Raw genomic sequence first — 6,000 nt, 5'->3', positions numbered from 1 at the left:
TTTTGGGAGACACCAGCGTCCCATCTCTTCTCGCCTCTCCCGATCGGCGTCTTGGGGCGGCACAGAAGCCTGCGCTGGGCAAGGTTTCTCCCGAATGGCAGGGATCTTCGTCAGTCCTACACCGAGTGACGTGTTCTGACGCATTGATGAATGGATCGTCTCTCCGAGCTTGATTCTGATTATGCAGCGGGGAACCATCGGCTCGCCGGTTGTGCGGCAGGATAAATCCTACGGACTTTTGAGCGAACGCGTTGTTGACGGTGAGTATGACGAGGCAGAACTGAAAGAGGCTGGACTCGCAGTAGCCTACGTCCAAGCACGAGGCCCTGACTAACAATCTTGCTCATCAGGCCAAAACACCAACAGGACTTTCCGTTCGAGGGCGCGAGCCCACCACCGTGGGACAGACTCCCGAATCCTCCTAGCTATGAACTAAGATACAGCAACTTCGCAGCGCTGAGCCGATCACGTTTAACCCCCAAATGTGGGAAACTGTACCGAGGAGGATCTGGGTAGGACGCATATCATATCACATGCCCACCATCGGCGGGCTGGCAGTTTTCCACGGCACAAATCACCTTGAAGCGTCCTGCACAGCCTGCTTTGTTGGTACTGGACCGGACCGGGTCCTAGACGATCCTCCCGCCGCTAACCCGTCGTAAAGGGGGCCAGGATGGCACTGCAAAACCTGATCGGAGTGTGACTCAACCAGGCCTTCTATGGGTAAGCCCCCAGGATGCAATGGCCCTGCCCTGCGAGGGTGATATTCATGTTCGCACCATTGTGAAAGTGTTGGGACGTGAGCGGTCAGGGGTCCCAAGAGGGTGCAACCAGCGGCGCCCATGGATTCTGCCTTGCGAATCGGTCGGCCCGAATCTCTCGTTTCGCCGGTCCTGCCAGTCCAAGTAGCTGCAGCGCTGCAGACTCCGCCGTTGGTCGTGCGTTGCAGCTGGAATCAGGCGGGAACGGGAGGTCGATTTAGTCCCCTGTCGTTCGAGCTGACCATCGTCGGAGCCAAATTGAGTAACCTTCAGGGACAGTGACAGGGGATGACTGATATGGAACGGTCTCGATTCTGCGGCTCCTACCTCTCGGCGATGGAATTGTTTGCAGAACGACTTGTCCGACCTCAGCTCAAAGTCCCTTGCCGCTGGGTATCTGGTTGGCCCGCCGCGAGAGGGTAACTGCCCCCTCGATAAATAGGGAAGGCTTCCCACCTCAGCTTTCCTCTCCCCATTTCTCATACCTTTAGTACAGACTACGCACGCATCTGGTCTCCAAACATCATGGCCACTCCCCTGAAGTTCAAACCATATGTGCCCCTGCCGCAAAGGCAGCGAAAGAAAAAACACCCGGATCTCGCGCCCAAGGAACGTCGTCATGATGCCACGTTACTAGAAACTTGCGGTGAAGGCCAATATTCACAGCATAATGCAGAAGGCTTGTTGAAGATGAACGGTATGCCGCTGAAGGGAAATCGCACTGGAGATAAATTACTGCTGACATTTCAAAGACCAGGAAGTCGTGATGGCGCTCGATTGGTCCGGCCACGATTGGTCCGATGACATGCAGTTTGTCTCGCACCCCATGGACAGGTGTTACGCTTCCAATGCTGGTGGCGAAGAAGTCGATGAACACCTCGGCAGTGCGTTGAAGCCTGCGGCGGCTCAGCTTGCAGCGGACAATCCTCAGGCAATATCAGGTAGTCACCCCCTGCCACACTGTTCATTTCGCGGGACTGACAGAATTTTATTCAGGTTCCATCGTACGGGTGGAAGATATCCAGGAGGGGAATAGCAAGGCCACTGAGAAGTCTCCAACGCTGATGGACCCAGCCGCTCCGGCAGCGGTGATGGGCCCTACGGTAGATGTTGCCGATGACAATTTGATCCAGACAGCGTTGACCTGGCCCAAAGCCGGTACCGCCAAGCAGTCGGTGGATCTTTCAAGGCTCGGTATAGACCAACTCAGAGGTCCTCACTACCCCTTCCCTCTTTCCTTGCCGGGCTCGAGCGCATCTGCTCCTGCACCCGCCAATGCTGAGAGCCTCCCTCTGAAGAGCCCCCTTGATGACGATGCGGGCTTTCAGCATTGGCTGAATGCAGGTCAACAGCACGTCATCGCACCGATATCTAACAGGACGAAGCGATTACTGGGGGATAGCCATCATGGCAGTGGCGCTGATGATCAACAGGAAACAAAAGGTCTAAAGTTACCCTCCGCGGCTGAACGTCGCATTTTGTTGCATCAATCAGGTGTTTACGATATTGCCTCGATCCCAGTCGACGATGGGATTCATTCTCAAGACCAGGGCCCTCGACTATTGGAGACTCGTCGCATCAATGGCAGTCACGACGACAATCTCGATGACAATCGATCGGCTGTGAGGGCACTTGCCCGCTATCCCACGAGCGGCTCCCATCCAACCGCGGCTCATCAGGGCGGCCTTATCAGTTCTCCTGCAAGCTTTGGCTCTGACCCTATTGCTTTCTCTTCTGTAACGACGAGTCAACCTCCCCTAGACGGCACACAGCGGTCGCTGCAAAATGGGCCCCATTCGGCAATATCGTTCCGTGGAACGCAAGAGATGGAACAATCTGGACAATGTAAATCATGCGCGATTTTTCGTGCAGCTCTCTTTGAAGCACTGTCCTTACTACCCAACCCATTGCTCAAGGATGTTTCGGGCAAGGCAAGGCATAGCCAACCCGTGAGCAACACCCTGAAGCGGCAGTACAACTTGCGCGGAAGGTCTACGGCTCAGAGCAGTCGCAGAGTACCTGCCAACGCAGAGTCTCTGAGTCCTATCGACGAGAATCGCAATGGGAGTGATGATAGCATTTCTGGTAGCGACGACGAGGACGGTCCTCTAATCGTCAAAAGCGGTAAAAGGAAGGTGCTTGCCAAGCGCCGCCGGTGGTCAGCGCTAGAGGAACGTCGGCTAAGAGCATGGAAGAGGGAGAACAAGTCGGAGTCCTGGATCGCTTCCAAGCTCAATCGGACGGCGTCGGCGGTCAAACAACAGTGGCGCAAAATGAGTGAGGAATAATAGTGTACCGCATTTGTAACTATTGAGGGTCAACTCGCTCCTCCTACTTACAGCATGATGGGATTGTCGTGAAAACGGGTTAACGATCTAGGTCCGAAGGTTACCTAATCGGGCTGACTCTAGCAAAGGTGACTGAGAAGGATGAATAATGTTGTTGTTAAGCGGTGGTATCGAACCTTCTAGATGACAACGTCATCTAGGCGGCCTGGGTGGCGACATCGCCACCACAAGGCAGCCACAGGTGACAGAACTATAAGAAGTCACTTTTTGTTAGGGAGGAGGAAGGAAAAAAAGGACAAGCAACTTAATCAATTCATCACTTGCACCCTCTCTTCGCGAGAGTTATGAGCCCGGGAGAAACAGTGTTTCTGTAACTTCCGGCTGCTGCATTCTTCCACAGCCGTTCTCGATTGAACTTATCGTCGATTAAGACACCTTATGCCCCTTTCTCACTCCTTAATCCTTCTTTCTGCTTCAACCAAGATGTCGAAGGACACCATCCAGCGCACGATTCTTACGGAGCCTCAGGATTGGGATAAGTGGCTAAAGGAGCTTCGGGCCCGTGTGGACAAGACCATCCACAAGCTCATCTTCGAACATGACAAGACCCCTTGAACTACCTGAACGCCCTGAATTCAGTGATTTCAACGCTGAGGCTGAAAGATTTGCTGATCTGAATGCAGGCCAGCAGAAGGCTTATTCTGAAGCATCGAGGGATTACGAAGGTCGCCGAAAGGAATACCTCTACGAGACGAGGCTCGTCACAGCAGCCCGTACGACGATTACGGAAACGATTAGCAAAGCGAAGCTGACCTCCCTTCACGACGATGAGACTCTTCGCGAGTGGTTTGTAAAGCTCGAGGCCTCGACAGCCCCAACGAGGGGCTATATGATGGAACGTATCCGAGCCCAGTATACGATCCATCTTCGAGCTTTTCCGACGAAGAATATCTCTACCTGGCTCGCTAGATGGGAGGAAATCATGGGAGAAGCTGAACAGTACTTCCTCGTGGAGGCTGTGACTGGCCAATGGCTGCGAGACATAGCTAGCCTGATTAAGCCCCTTTCCGACGGCTTTTCGGCTATATTTATCCGCGGAAGCAAGAGGCTAGACGAAGAAGCCGCCGCCATCCAGTTCAAGATCTATCAAGCACATAGGCCAGGGCTTCATCGAGAACCTCCAAAGCGACAAAAACAATACCTAGAAGAAAGATGGACCTATCAGGAAGCAGCTCGCCAGATCAGGGAAATCGTCGAATTGAACCCAATAACGGCCCCTGGAACGGTCAAAAGAGGAGCCGGCTTTCAGGCCAGTCCGAAAGAAGATTCCACGCCACGGAAGAAGAGGAAGGAAGCATCTGACAAAGACCGTTGCCCAGCGTGTGGTCTTGACAGTCACGAGCTTGAGGGTTGCTGGCAAGTCTTCGAGGAATTGCGGCCAGGCCATTTCAATCGATCTGAAAGGCTATGCAAGAAAGCCCAGAAAGCTGTCGAGGATAGTCCCGACCTACGGAAGAAGGTTGAAGATATCCGGGCAAGCCAGAAAGATTGGAAATAGCAACCAGCGACCCGGGTTCGAGGAAGGATGGTTGGAACGGCCAATCCGGCTTTCGTCTACCCAGCCGGGTCATCGGTGGCAGTGTCGGAATACCCGCTCCGCCTATCCGCGATCCTTGACTCAGGAGCTTCCCTTCACGTGTGTAACACACTCAGCCGATTCCGGTCATTCAGAAAGGCCCAGAAAGACTACCTAATCACAGGGAATCAGAAGTCCGGATTGAGGGTACGGCAGGGTTAATTTCACGATGACCTTACCGGACGGATCATTCCAAATACTTCGGCTTAAAAAGGTAGCTTACTGCCCAAGCTTTTCAACGAGCCTGATTTCCTTCCAAGCCCTACGAGATGAAGGAATCTATTGGGACACCTTCTCGGAGCCTACGAGGCTAGTACGGCGGAATCAAACGATTGGGATTCTTCAAAGGAGATACCAACAATTCGTCCTGGAGTTCAGGCCAACAGCAGAAGCGGAGACCGTCAATTTCGACACAGTCTTCCAAGCAACAAAACCTCGAAGGGCCGGGACCAAAGACCCTCGCCCGGCCAGCCAAGGAGACGGCAACCTCTGGCACGCCCGCCTCGGTCACCGGGCCCACTGGCCCTCCACAAGCTAGGCCTTCGGAACGGGGTTCGAATCAAGGGCCAAAGACTGTGGAGTGCGAATTCTGTGCTCAGGGAAGGCCAGAAACAAATTTCCCGCAGACCCCCTGACCGGGAAAGAAATCGCCCTTGTCACGAGATTTGGATCGACTGGACCGACCTTTCTGCAGACCACGAAGACTTCGTCCGTGTGATGTTTATCACAGACGCCTTTACAGGAATGGTTTTCCCCTATTTTATGCGGACCTACCAAGAGAAGCATAATTGGGCTGTGTTGAGGGATTTTGTCCATTGGATGAAAGACCGATACGGCTTCGAAGTGAAGATCGTACGCTCAGATGGGGAGCTCTTTACGAAGAAGATCACAGCATGGTTACGAAAGAAGGGCATTTCAGCGGAAAGATCGGCTTCAAACACCCAATCCCAGAATGGAGGGGCCGAAAGATCGGGAGGCCTTTCTATAGAAAGAGGCAGGGTGATGAGAATCGCTTCAAGGCTCCCGCATAACCTCTGGAAAGAGATCGTGGAAGCCGCATGTTATCTTCGAAATCGAACTCCAAGAGAGCCGAGGTCCAAATCAACGCCGGGTCCGACGCTCCGGAGCCCGACGCGAAGCCAGGGGCCGAAGAAGAACTTGAATGGAAGTCCCCGATCGAGCTGTTCACAGGCAAGAATGCCCAACTGTCACATCTTCGGGCTTACGGTTGCAGGGCCTACGCGATGACTGCAAACGCCCAATTGAAAAGGGACAAACTGCGGAAGCTTGACCCGAGGGCTCACATTGGGTATCT

Source organism: Hirsutella rhossiliensis (genome assembly GCF_020360975.1).
Source record: "Hirsutella rhossiliensis strain HR02 chromosome Unknown scaffold00020, whole genome shotgun sequence".
Taxonomy (NCBI): Eukaryota; Fungi; Ascomycota; class Sordariomycetes; order Hypocreales; family Ophiocordycipitaceae; genus Hirsutella; species Hirsutella rhossiliensis.
Note: the sequence above shows the minus strand (reverse complement) of the source record.